This window comes from Trachemys scripta, chromosome 6 (genome assembly GCF_013100865.1).
Source record: "Trachemys scripta elegans isolate TJP31775 chromosome 6, CAS_Tse_1.0, whole genome shotgun sequence".
NCBI lineage: Eukaryota > Metazoa > Chordata > Testudines > Emydidae > Trachemys > Trachemys scripta.
In genome coordinates this window covers 113,294,877-113,307,479 of record NC_048303.1, presented here as the reverse complement: position 1 = coordinate 113,307,479, position 12,603 = coordinate 113,294,877, and positions in this window count along the sequence as shown.

The window sequence follows — 12,603 nt, the reverse complement described above, 5'->3', positions numbered from 1 at the left end:
TCTCCTCCATTCACCAAAAAAAAAAAAAAATGAACATAAGAAATCTGCATCTCACATGGAGGCTGAAAAATTCAAGCCATGGCTAAAAAAGAAACTCTTCTTAATCTGAATGCTAAAAGTGAAGAAGCGGCAATTGAAACTACTGCTCGTGTATTCCGAACAGGCTACTACATTGCCAAAACAAATCAACCACTCAGTGACCATGAGAGCCTCATTGACCTACAGCAAATCAACGGAATTGAAATGGGACGTTGGTTGCATAGTAGAACAGTTTGTGTAGACGTGATCAATCATTTATCCACTGAAATGAAAGAGAATTGTCAACAAAATCATTGACAATAAGTCAAAAATTGGAGTACTTGTCGATGAATCGACTACTCTTGCTGGAAAATCTCATCTTTTTTTTTTTTTTTTTTTTAAAGCCAGTACAGGTGGAATTATGAGGCCACTTACGTTTCCTCTGGACTTAGTTGAGCTGCAAAGCGCAACAGCAGCAGCCAGTAAAGGGGAAATTTTAAAATGCTTGCTGGGTTGTGGGTTCATTAAAGAACTATTATTGGAAGTGTTGATCAGCTTTTGTAGTGACGGCGCAAATGTGATGTTAGGAGTCAAAGCTGGTGTTGGAAAACTACTACAAATGGGCTTTCCTAACGTGATATTATGGCATTGCCTCAACTATAGACTGGAACTTGCTGTCGATGAAGCTTTAGAAGTCACCAGAGATACAAATGACTTTAAGGCTTTTTTGGATGCATTGTACGAAAAACTCTCGTGAACTGAGTGTTCATACCAATGAATTACACGTTGTACTTCAAAAAATCGGCAAAGTGTTCAAGTGCAGTGTGGCAAACATACCCTGCTTTGGCAAAACACTTCGAGGTGGCCTCACAAGACCAGTCGAGAGTCGGAAGCGAACATCTTAAATTTCAAGGACTACACCCAAAGCTGTGTTCTGTAAATTTCATCAGAAACCTTTCTTTGATGCTGGATGTGCTGACGAACTGAAGAACTTGTCTGAGATGTTACAAGAATGAGACATGACCATTCCAAAAGCAGACAACCTAATGAAAATCTACATCAAGAGAATCGAAAGTCTAAAAACAGACCCAGGAGTTCACGCTGAACAAGCTCAGAAGGCTGAACAATCCATGATGTTCAAAACCAGCAAACTCAACAGTGTTGGAAAAAGCCCCAGAATCAACTCGTCTCAGTTCATTCAAGCAGTTGTTGACAACATGAGGACAAAACTATTCACAACTGCCTCAAACAAAGCCGATCAAAGCACACGTGATGAAAGGGCTTCTGATTATAAGAATTTAATTAACAATTTGTCGGTTTTGAATCCTGAAAAATGGCAAGAGAATCCAGAGAATTCCCACTTTGTAGAAAAGTAAATAAGAGCATTGGCTGATCAACTGCGTCAATAGGAAACACACTTGGGATTTGTGGAATTCAAGGCTTCTGGGGGAAAAAGCATTCCTGGAAAACTTAAAAAACTCATCCTTGCAGTGGAGTGAAGTGCCGAGCCGAGCCACCTTCCGCAGCCTGGCCGGAGGAGGCGGGAGGAGAGAAATGTGACAGAGTGAGTTTTTTCACTTTTCAGGCTTTTATTCCAATATTAAAGTTTTATTGGAGACGGTATTGGTAGTAGTAGCTTGAATTTCTATAGCAGTCCTGCAAAGGGATCCATGAAGTTCCATGTGTAGGAGAGGTGGGTTGCTTGCGAGATGACCATACCAGTAAGCAATGTAAATTACTTTCACCCCGGACATGGGCTTAGGCTATTTACAGAGCTGTGTAAAGATTCCACCTGCATCCCTGCTGACCCATTTGGAATGTTGATGTAAATGTGAGTTTTCAACCGAAAGAGCAAAACCAGATTTCATTTGCACAGCCGAAGTGGACGTTAATTATTGAGCTGCTTTCTGTATGCAGCCCAGAAGAGAGTGAGCTTCTATGTAGATTTCAAAAGCTAGTGCATACCCCTGTGCTAATGCACAGTTTTCAAATCCCTCGTGGAGGCTGTGGGTAAAGAACTCCGAGTATTTTAAATATGTATTAAGTTGCTAGGATTAATTAAGTTGCCTGACAGCTTTATGTGTCAGGTGAATATGCTATTGACTTCATTATTGTAACGTGTGGATTATAACAGAAGAGCAGAGAAAGGAGTATGGTAAAAGTTGATCTACTTTAACATTACACTTCAACTCACCCCTTGAGACACAGAGGTTTGAGACACTGGTGTAACTGATCCTACGACTCTTGTCACTGAGAAATTAATGGAGGGATAATGCCTCCTTTTCCTAGACCAAGAAGTCTCAACATGCTGGTTCAGATTGACGTTGGGGGCTGTATGAAAAGCATGTGGGTGCTTTATGCACGACAGCAGATGGTAATTATAATTGTCATCACTGCTGCCCTTTAAACAGCATTGAAACAATGAACACCTTGTTATTCCCTGCTCATTCAGGGGAACATCTGTTCTGATAAAAATATTGTATCACTTGAGTTCCTGTCTGTACTCATAACATTATGGGCCATCTTCTATTAGTCAAATGTTATGATGACCCTTAAAGCAAAGAGCGAACAGACCTAAAAACGCAACCCTCACAGCTCAGTAGTCACATTTTAAACAAGTCTGCTCTGATTAAGCTTCCCCCCCGCCCACTTCTTAGTTCTGAGATACTGAAGACATTATCTGGCTTAGGAAGAGTGGGAATTAACTTGCTTTTCTTATTTCAAGGAAGTTTTCTGGCCTGTTTACACTCCAATGGGCAGTGTGAGCAATGGAGTTCCAAAGGATGATACCGGCTTTTCTGTGAGCCAGATTCTGCATCGGGGCACAAAAGAGGAGGTGGGGCTCAGGGAACGACCTTCTCTAGCACCTCTGACAATGAGCTGGTCAGAGCCCTGACGTCAGGGGAGTGAGTGTTTGTGCCATTCTTGCACTTTCATAAGTGCTAGGGCCTGAAAGAGCCTGGGGAGGACATAGGTTAAAGCGGTGTCATGGATCCACCATCACCTCCATGTCCTGTCAGCCAGAAAGGGATAGTCACAGGCTGAGTACAACCATCACACACACTTCTGTGCTCATTCTTGACTGCACAGGGCATAATCTATCCCTAAAACATTAGGTCCTACCGTAGACTAGGTAGTACACATTTGTGTATGCAGAAGGAGTAGGTTTGCTAAAGGTGAGCTGTTGGGAAAAGGAATGGTACCATTAAACTTTTGGGATCTTCTCTTCCTTTGAGTATTTTGTGTATGTCACGTGCTTTCCAGTGATGGGTGGGGTGGATTGGATGAAGTCCATGTCTTTCATTAGAGGGGAAAAGCCATGTTAATTTCTATTGCTGCAGGGATGGATCAGATCAGTACATCCCTGATCATACCCTTTCCCTGGCACTGCAGACCAATCTTTGGGCTCTTCTCAACCTCAACCAGGGGTTTGAGAGGTTAGGTGGGCATTGCACTTCTTAAACAACCCCCCTCGTGGCCTTTGAAGGCTCTGCACTAGGGTCTTTGTCAGCTCTTGCAAAAGCCCTAAGTCTCTAAGAAGGACAAAGCAGCCACAATATGGCATTTTATGCAAAGTCTGTGGAACAAGAGTTTTGTGAGTAGATGGCATAGCCCTGCTTAGAGCACTTGTCCACACATGTGCTGATTGCATAGCATGGTGTGGCCTTTACCCTCAGATCATCTCATGACATTTCACTTTGGCTCTGGCTATAAGACAGGCAATCTTGCACTCTTGGCATCTGATGTAAATTCTGGATTTGTTCTAAATTCTATATTAGTATGAGAAGAGAAGGAGAATAACGAGACGCACGTTCCATTTTGCTGACAGAGAATAATGAGTCTGTAACTAGCTGTGTTATGTGATGGGGTGAAGGGCAAGATCATGCTGTAGGAAAGAGTAATTTTCTGCAGCTTTTCCTCCTTGGTTTGGGGAGGCATCACCAATTCTGACTTGTGCACTGTATATGCAGACACATGATTGATGTTTGGCAAATCAAGGTATCACCTGAAAAACCCTGTCTGCTAGAAGCAGTAGCTTAATACAATGTCTCCAGATTTAAATTAACCAAACTCCTGGCCTCATTCCCCTACCTCTGTACTAAAGGGTGTAATGAACAAGGAGTAGAACTGCATCTAGACAGTCAGTAGATCACATGAACAAAATCATAGGATAAGAAATTTAAAGATAATCTCTGCCAGGGAAAGTAGCAGTGTTTTTAAACGCGCTTCCTTGTCTTGTTTTCCCCAAGATCTCTTTCTCCTGCTCCTTCCCCCCTGCGCGCACGTGTGTGTGTGTGTGTGTAAGTAACAAAGCCTTGATGAAAGATGTATGTAGTGCACACAGGCAGTCAGAGGAGTGAAGAATAGCCAGTTGATATTTAATCAAATAATAGGATCTTCTAGCAGCAACAGATAAGCAGCCATTTTCCACAGCCGCATCCTACAGCTGTTGTAGAAAATAAGCTGATTTTCCATGTCAAGATCATATGTGAAATACAGAAAATGAAAGAAGGAGGAACAAAAATGGAGAATGGCATGTGCCTACCCACCCAGTTGAAAGTGAGTTTTGCACATAAAGGAGCAGATTAATCCAAGTGTTGCTCAGCTAGATAAAAATCAACAACTGAGAGGCTATCTGTTTTATTTCAAATAGGTGTCCATCCAATTCTTAGGGATCATAGAATATCAGGGTTGGAAGGGACCTCAGGAGATCATCTAATCCAACCCCCTGCTCAAAGCAGGGCCAATCCCCAATTAAATCATCCAACAGATTTCTGCCCCATATCCCTAAATGGCCCTCTCAAGGATTGAGCTCACAACGCTGGGTTTAGTAGGCCAATGCTCAAACCACTGAGCTATCCCTGTCACTGACTTTAATTGGGCACAGATTTCCTAGTTTCTAAAATATGTCTTTTGTATAATAGAGGGGTACAATTTTCCAAATAAGAACCCAGTATGCCATTAGATCATGCTAAAATAAATTCCTACCTTTACTGAAGCAGACCAGAATGTTGGTTCCTTTGTTAAATCACTCTTGAGCACTGAAGGGGTAAAATTTCAAACGTATGTAAGTGCCAATTTCAGAAGTGACATAGGGCCAGATTTTCAAAGGTATTCACTTGCCTGATGAGGCAGATTGCCTCCTGGTGGGATTTTCAAAAAGGTGCCTAGGTGCCTTACTCCCATTGGGCACCAAAATATCTTTGAAAATTTTGCCCTTAGGAGCTTAAATTCCATTAATTTCAATGAAACTTAGACTCCTAACCCCTGAGTGGAGCCACCCTAAATACCTTTACAAATCTAGGCCTAAGTACCTGAGATGGTCACCCTGGTGCACCCCTTTTTAGTCAGGTATGGGGTGTGGGTGAGTATTACTTCACTTCCCTTAACCCAGACAGACCTTTTTAATCAAAGAGCACCCCCTTCCCAAGGGTTTCATTTCTTCACAAGAGCCATATACATAGATAGGAGCTCACTTGGATATACCTTGGGATATTCATAATCTCAGGCTCAGTCCAGCTAGCAGTCTCTAGCTCCTTCCTTCAGGACATTCTTCTTTCCTGCACCTGTAAATAGTGCCTGTTTCTGGAATCCTTCCCCGTTCCCTCTCTGTTACTCCTTTCAGTCCCTCCTTAAGCAGCAGTCCCCAGTGCTCCTCTCTGGAGCTGGGCTCTAATAACTAGTCCCTCACTCTCTCCTTAAATTGGTGTCAGCTGCCCTCTTGGAAGCTGGATTCTGTTAATCAGATTCTCTGGTCCTTCTTAAGCAGGAGCCCTCAGCTCTTCTCTCTGGAGCTGAGTTCTGGATTAGCCAGATCTAGAGCCTCGGCCTGCTTCTCCCTGAGCGGGCCCCTTTTTCTTAGTCAGACTTCAGGCTGTTCAGCAGGCTAGCCTTGCCCTGTTAATGTCTCCTGCTGTCTGCTCTGCTGTGAGAGAGGAGACCGTCTTTATAAATATCCCCTTCTCCAAGCTCATCGGCACTTAGTTGTGGGGAGAGATGAGCCTTGCCCCATCCTCTCTACAAGTCTTCTGGCCCTGGGCCCATAACAATATAATGATGGGATTTTCCTCTCATCATTCCAGGGACTGCTTCCTTTATCTATATGCCCCATAGTTGTCCCCCAACCCCTTACATCTATTTGGCCTTTCAAACCCCTAAAGGACCATGCTGCGGTGTGGGCTGATCAGGTCCCGATTCCCTTAAGAGGCCAACTACCCTATCACAGTGCCTAAGCATTTTGAAAATGGGACTTAGACTCCTAAGTTATGTAGATGCTTTTAAAAATTGTACCTTGTGTCAAATATTTGAGTTTTATTCACTACAGTCTGTCAGTGTTTCACAATACATGATTACTGGCAGCTTGTTTTTATTTTCACCCTAGACATAGTGCCATGAATGTGTCTTGCATAAACAAATAATTTACCTGGTCATACTTCTCCAGAAACTGCTCAAATGCAGTTTTACAGCATCAGCTAACTCTTCATGGTCCTTCTTCATGGTCGATGATATATAGATAAAATCAGTCCCAGTATTGATGTTTATAGTTCTGTATTAATGATAGGCTTCCATCCTTCACAAATTATACTGTTTTAAATACCTGTCAACTTTTCAGCATCTGTTGAAGACTGACTCCCACCTTCCAGAGACACCCTGTTTTGAGATGCTTCCTCTGGACCGTGAAACAAAAAAATGAATCTCTCATCCTGCATCAGAACCTTGCAAAAATAATACTCATGAGAACATTATTAGTAATAGGAAAAATGTAACATCCGCAGAGTACTTTAACCATAAATTTCTAGAAGAGAGAAAAATTTTCAGCTAAGCAATCACAAAATCTCCTATTTTCTCTCAGGCGTCGGTCCACAGATCTTCAGTGAGAGATCTTCTCAACAATGACATTATTTTGTTCCCTCACTAGGAATTCTGTCACTGAGAGAAAGGATTCCCTTATGCTAAGGAATCACAGCATGCAGGACCTGCCTACCAATGTCTGCATCGGCTGAAGATTCTGTATCTGTCTTGTAAAAGTCGGTAAATGTATACATGAATAACCAAGCTGCAGCTATACAAATTTCATCATAAAGGACTTGCTCTTTCTCAGCCCATAATGCCGCCATCACTGGTACTGAGTGAGTTCTGGTACCAAGGGAGGATTGAGTCCTTTATGCCTATATGCGTAACATTTTATAAGCCTCTGCAATGTATCTGCGCATACACCATGAGATTGATGAATTAGATGCCTTCACACATGTTTTTCTTGGATGAAATAAGACCATTCAAGCTGTTTGTCTTATCCTCTGAGTTCTTTTCATATCAAACCTTAAGATTTGCATTATGTCCAGCAAATGCCATAGCTTCTCCTTTGGGGGAGATGGGTGTGGACAAAAAGAAGGCAATGAGGTCTCTTGTGCGCGAAGAAAAATCAAATTTGCTTTGGGGATAAATCTTGTCTTTGTGAAAGATGAAGCAGGATGGATTAACTGACAAAGCTCCCATCTCTGACACTCTTCTTGCAGAAGTGATAGTGTTCAAAAAGTTCGTTTTGATAGTCAAGTCATACAATTAAACTGATTTCATAGGTCAGAAGGGCACCTGTGTTAAGATATTGGGCACAATGTTCCAATTGCAATGTAGAGCTCTATGCACCGTAGGAGATTCAATAGCTGAACCACTCTAATGAACAAATGTATGTCCTTATAGTGAGACATGGAAGATTTTCTGGATACATTCAAAAGTGCAGACGGTGCAGCAATGTGTACTTTTAAGGTATTAGCCTGCAACCAGATATGGAAACCATCTTGTAAAAACTCCAGAACATGAGACACTTTGGTTACTTGATGCTGAATGTGTCTAACTCTACACCAAGCCCTGAATTTAGATCAGATCCTTCAGTAACCCCTGTTTGTTGATTTTGTCCTACATAGTATAAATGTCAAGGAGATTGGAACAGTAACCCTTTTATTCTAGAAATTTCCTTTCAAATGCCAAGCTGCTAGATGAAACTTGTTTGCATCCTGGTGAAGAACTGAACTTAGGGATAATAAAGCTGGGCTTGGATTCAGGGACAATGGTGGCTCCACTGACATATTCACAAATTTTGGAAACCAAAAGGCTATTTGGGCCACTGGGAACACTAAAATCGCTTCTGTTTCCTCTTTGTTGATCTTGCGTGTACTGCACTGTGTCAGATGTCCACAGGAGGCAGCTCCTATAGGGCATCTGAAGTTAAGCTTACAAATTTATAGTTTCTTGGGTCTTAATTAGATACATTTTTTAAGTACAGGAATGAAAATAACTTTCACGAGCACCTCCTGTGCTTACGATGAAGTTTTAAACCAATGAATGAAGCTGCTGTGATTTGGAATTTTGAGGTGGATCACGTTTTCTCCAGGAGCATCGATATCTGTCTTCAGCTTCCTAAATTGACAATATGCTGTTCTGGCAGGATACCATTTTTGTCGTCTTCCCTTGGAAAAATGTATATTGCTTTCACATAGCAGGTACCTTCCCCACCTCCATTTTTCTGAATGCAGAAGCCAAGAATAACTTCATCAGTCGACTGTGGCTCTTCGGTCTATTGCGTTCTTTGAGAGACCCTGCTGTCTCCTTTACTGATCTTTTGTTCCTCCTACTAAAATAAATTCGTAGGGCAAGATTTGCCCTGCAAACCTCAGTTGCACTTGCAATGATGTTGGGGGAGGGGAAAGGAGGGGCTGTGCTGTAGTTGCAGGTGTCAACAAGGCACACCGGTGAGGGAGGTCTGCTGTTTGGAGAGGTGCAGTATGCTCCCTGCTCTGCCAGCTAGTTCGGAACTTCCAGTGCTCTGTGTTCTGCTAGTTAGTGCCCTCCTAACCCATCTCCTGCGGTTATTGTCCACCGGGATGCTAGCCAGGAGTAGACACTGTGCTTCCCAAGAGGGATCCTGGCATCTTACTGGCTCTGTTAGTGCCTTTCAGTTCTGGTTCTCACTCTGTTTTTCAGTGTTATGCAGTGGAATTAACCCTGCCAGAAAGGAGGAATTTTAAAGGGCCAGAGCTCTTAAGGGTACAGCTACACTGCAGCTGGGAGGGGTAATTCTCTTCTCTCCATGGTCCTAGGGTATATATTCAGGTAGCTAACCCAAGCCACCACCACCACACTACTATTTTTAGTGCAATAGCTTGGTCATGTATTTTCTACTGAGCTAGGAATTAGACCTCCTAGCTGCGATGTAAACAACCTCATGGTTTGCTTTGAAAGGACCTTACAATAAGAAATAGAATGGGGAAATACCTTTTTAAAGAGCATTGTGTTCTGTACCATTAGAGCTCAGCACCCAGAAATTCAGAAAATAAGGAATGAAGAAGCAAAGAGCTTAGAATCATCGCTACCGCCTCATTTCTCATCTTTAATAGTACTTTAAGTAAAACTAGCCTGCATTTCCCTTTGTCTTGAGTTGGAGTTCCGGGCTCTCAGCGCTTTAGAAAATCCAGCTACTTTTATGTAGGTATGCAATTTAGATCTGTCAGGAATTCTTTGACCAATATATTATCTTTTGGTAAAAAAAAATGCCAATTCATCGAAACTGAAACTTTTAACAGGAAATGGTTTGTTTTCAATAGGGTGACCAGATGTCCTGTTTTAAAGGAACAGTCCCGTATTTAAGCCCTCCTGAAGGTGTCCCGACTTCTTCTTAATAACAGGCAAATCATCCCATATTTTCTGTTTCTTCCACACCCTCCCCCAGTAGGCCCCCGGGCAGGGGCTTAGCGCCCTCTTCACCTGCCGCCCCCCCACCCCTTTCTGCTCTTTGTCCTGACCCCAGGGAGCGAAGGGCTGCTCCATCCCCTGGGCACCCACCCCTGCTGAGCCACCTCTCTGGCCAGGTTCGCTGAAGCCCCTGCAGTCAGGTCCCCTGGGCCCTGATGCACAATGCAGCCTTAGGGCTTAACCCCTTCCTGTCTGTGCTGTAGCTGGGGGATAGGAGGCAGCTGGGTTATGTTGGTGGTCAGCAGCAGCCTGGAGGTGTTAGCTGCCTTTTGACACTGTGCGGGCAGGAAGGGACAAGCCAAGCTGCTTCCAGCCACTGGGGGTTGGGTGGGTGGGGGGAATGAGCTCTGTAAAGACACAGGCCAGGGCCAGGTCATTCTCCCCCCCCTATCCACCGCCCATGACTATAAGCAGCTCTTGTCCCTTTCCTCCTGTACAGTGCCGAAAGGCTGCTGCTGGCCACATTCTGTTGTGAACCCTCTGGGGAGAGGGGGCATGTGACCCTGCACACCCCCGCCATGTGTTGCCTCTGGAAGACGTGGTGCCAGGTACCAGGAGAGGTGGGTCCATCCTGGGGGCCCAGCCAGGCATGGAGGGCAAGAGCACCGAGCAGGGAGGGTATGTGGCACACCACACACTCCCGGTGTGAGAGAGGTGTACGGGAGTGTGTGTGTGCCACCTCTCTCGTGTGAACCCTCGAGCCTTAGAGATAAAAAGGTAAATAAAAAGAATCAAAGTACGCAGAATTTCTTTTTAACAGGGGCTCAGTCAACTTGATGTTAATTTGAACATTTGTACTGCATAGTTCTGATTGATTGCCCTTGAACTCGCTAGAATATGAGTAATTTTACCAGGTGTCCCATGTACAGCATAGGGAAATATGATCACCCTAGTTTTTTAAAAATGTCTTGATTTGAAAAACATTGAAAAATTTTGAAATTGTCTAAACATTTCTTTCTTATATTTTTGAAACAAATTCCAGTTTTCTGATTTGAAATTGCTATTTTGTTTCTGAAATTTAAGCTAATGAAAGTAACTTTTTTTTTTTTAAATGGTTGAAATTGGAAATGTACCATTTTGAAATTATCAAAATGTTTTGATTCACCCAAACCAATTTTTTCCAGGTTTTTGGTTCTCTAAATTTGAATTTTCAACTATTTGTCCTGATTTGGGACAGGACAAATTTCTATCTCATTTTTTAATTATTTTTTTATTTTTAATTTTTTGCAGGATAGGAGAGCTATCCTGCCAACTGTAATCGAATTAGCTGCTAGTGCCTGACTTTGGGCTTCCAGGTTTAAAGATTTTGGCTATAATTCATATCAAAGTTATACTGCTATCCATAGAAATATTGTATTCATATGCTAGGTATGATTTGATATTTTTAAAAATTCAGAAATGAAGCAATAGCAATGGAAACAGAGAACTACAGGGAGATATCTAAAACCACAAATTTTACAAAGATCTAAATCTAGGCTTGTTATCATTTCTGGCACATTTTTACCATTAGAGCTCATGATGTCCACACCTTTTTTTCTTCAGTAATCAAACTTCCAACACAATAGCTTCAGTGAACGGTTAATCTTTGGATTCTAACTGCAGTTTGACCATATATTTTAAAACACAACGATTTCTCCACAGATTCAAAGACATTTCAGATATTTCTGCTTAAAGGCAGCAGTAGAAAGTGCTGAGAAAATTCATTATAAATCTTCCAGTTGCATTTTACATATCATCTAACACTCTAAAAGACTATGTTGTCCTGAAACCTTAAATCTAATGAATCTTAGCAAAGTCCTATCGAATAACAAAAAGGGACATCATCTGGTCGCCACAAATTGTTTAAAATATTTCAGTGTGCTGGTATGTTGAAACCCAAATTTCCATTTTTAACTTCATAATCCCATATGATGATGAGCACATAAAAACTCATATAAAAGATACTTACACTATTGAAGTTAAGTCCTCATGCTTTTACTTTCCTACCTTCTTGTGTAAAGCAAATCTGAGATTTTTATCCAATACAACCAACCCAGTGGCCATTTTGGAACCAATGCTGTTTCCTGTTTCTTTTAACCAATACTCTCTTATCCTGCAGTTGAATTAATGGGTATGGATGTATTCTAACATGCAAACTTTTCAACTGCACTTATGACAGTACCCGAGCCCTTCACAAATATTAATTCATTTATCCATTATCTTGCAGCCTCCTAGGGCTAGATGTAAATGCTGAACATCTCCCTTCTCCAGTGGGATAGAGCTACCATTTTTACCATGCTAGGGGCTGAGATATTGGATTGGACTTTTAAAGTGTGTGTGTGTGTGTGCGTGTGTGTGCGTGTGTGTGCGTGTGTGTAAAGTTGTCACAGGCACAAAGCAGAATTTTGCTGTTTCTGGGCCTCAAAATATTTGGGGGGGGGGGGGAAATGCACGTTTTGGGGCAGGAAGAGGAGGGAAATTGGGGGTAAGCTTGGAATGCTACAGTAAATCCCAGGGAAAATGGGTTAGTGGGCCAAGGGCCGATTAGTCAGTGTTGCTTGCTACCCTTTACTTACATGGCTTTGCAATCTGTGAATTTTCACATCAAACCCTACATTATTGTGAGGCTCTGAGGGTTATTACAGTCCAATTACCTGCCCTTGCCAGAACTAGAGGTAGATTTGGTTCTTTGATTGGCTTACCTGAGCGCTTTTCCCCCCACTCTTGAGAGTTGTCAGATGACAGTCTGGTCCTTCAGGAAATAAATTCTGGGGGTCTTATCCAGTGCCTGGGAATTCAATAGGACTTTTACCATTGACTTCAATAGGAGCAGGATTGGGGCCTTAGCCAGTGTTA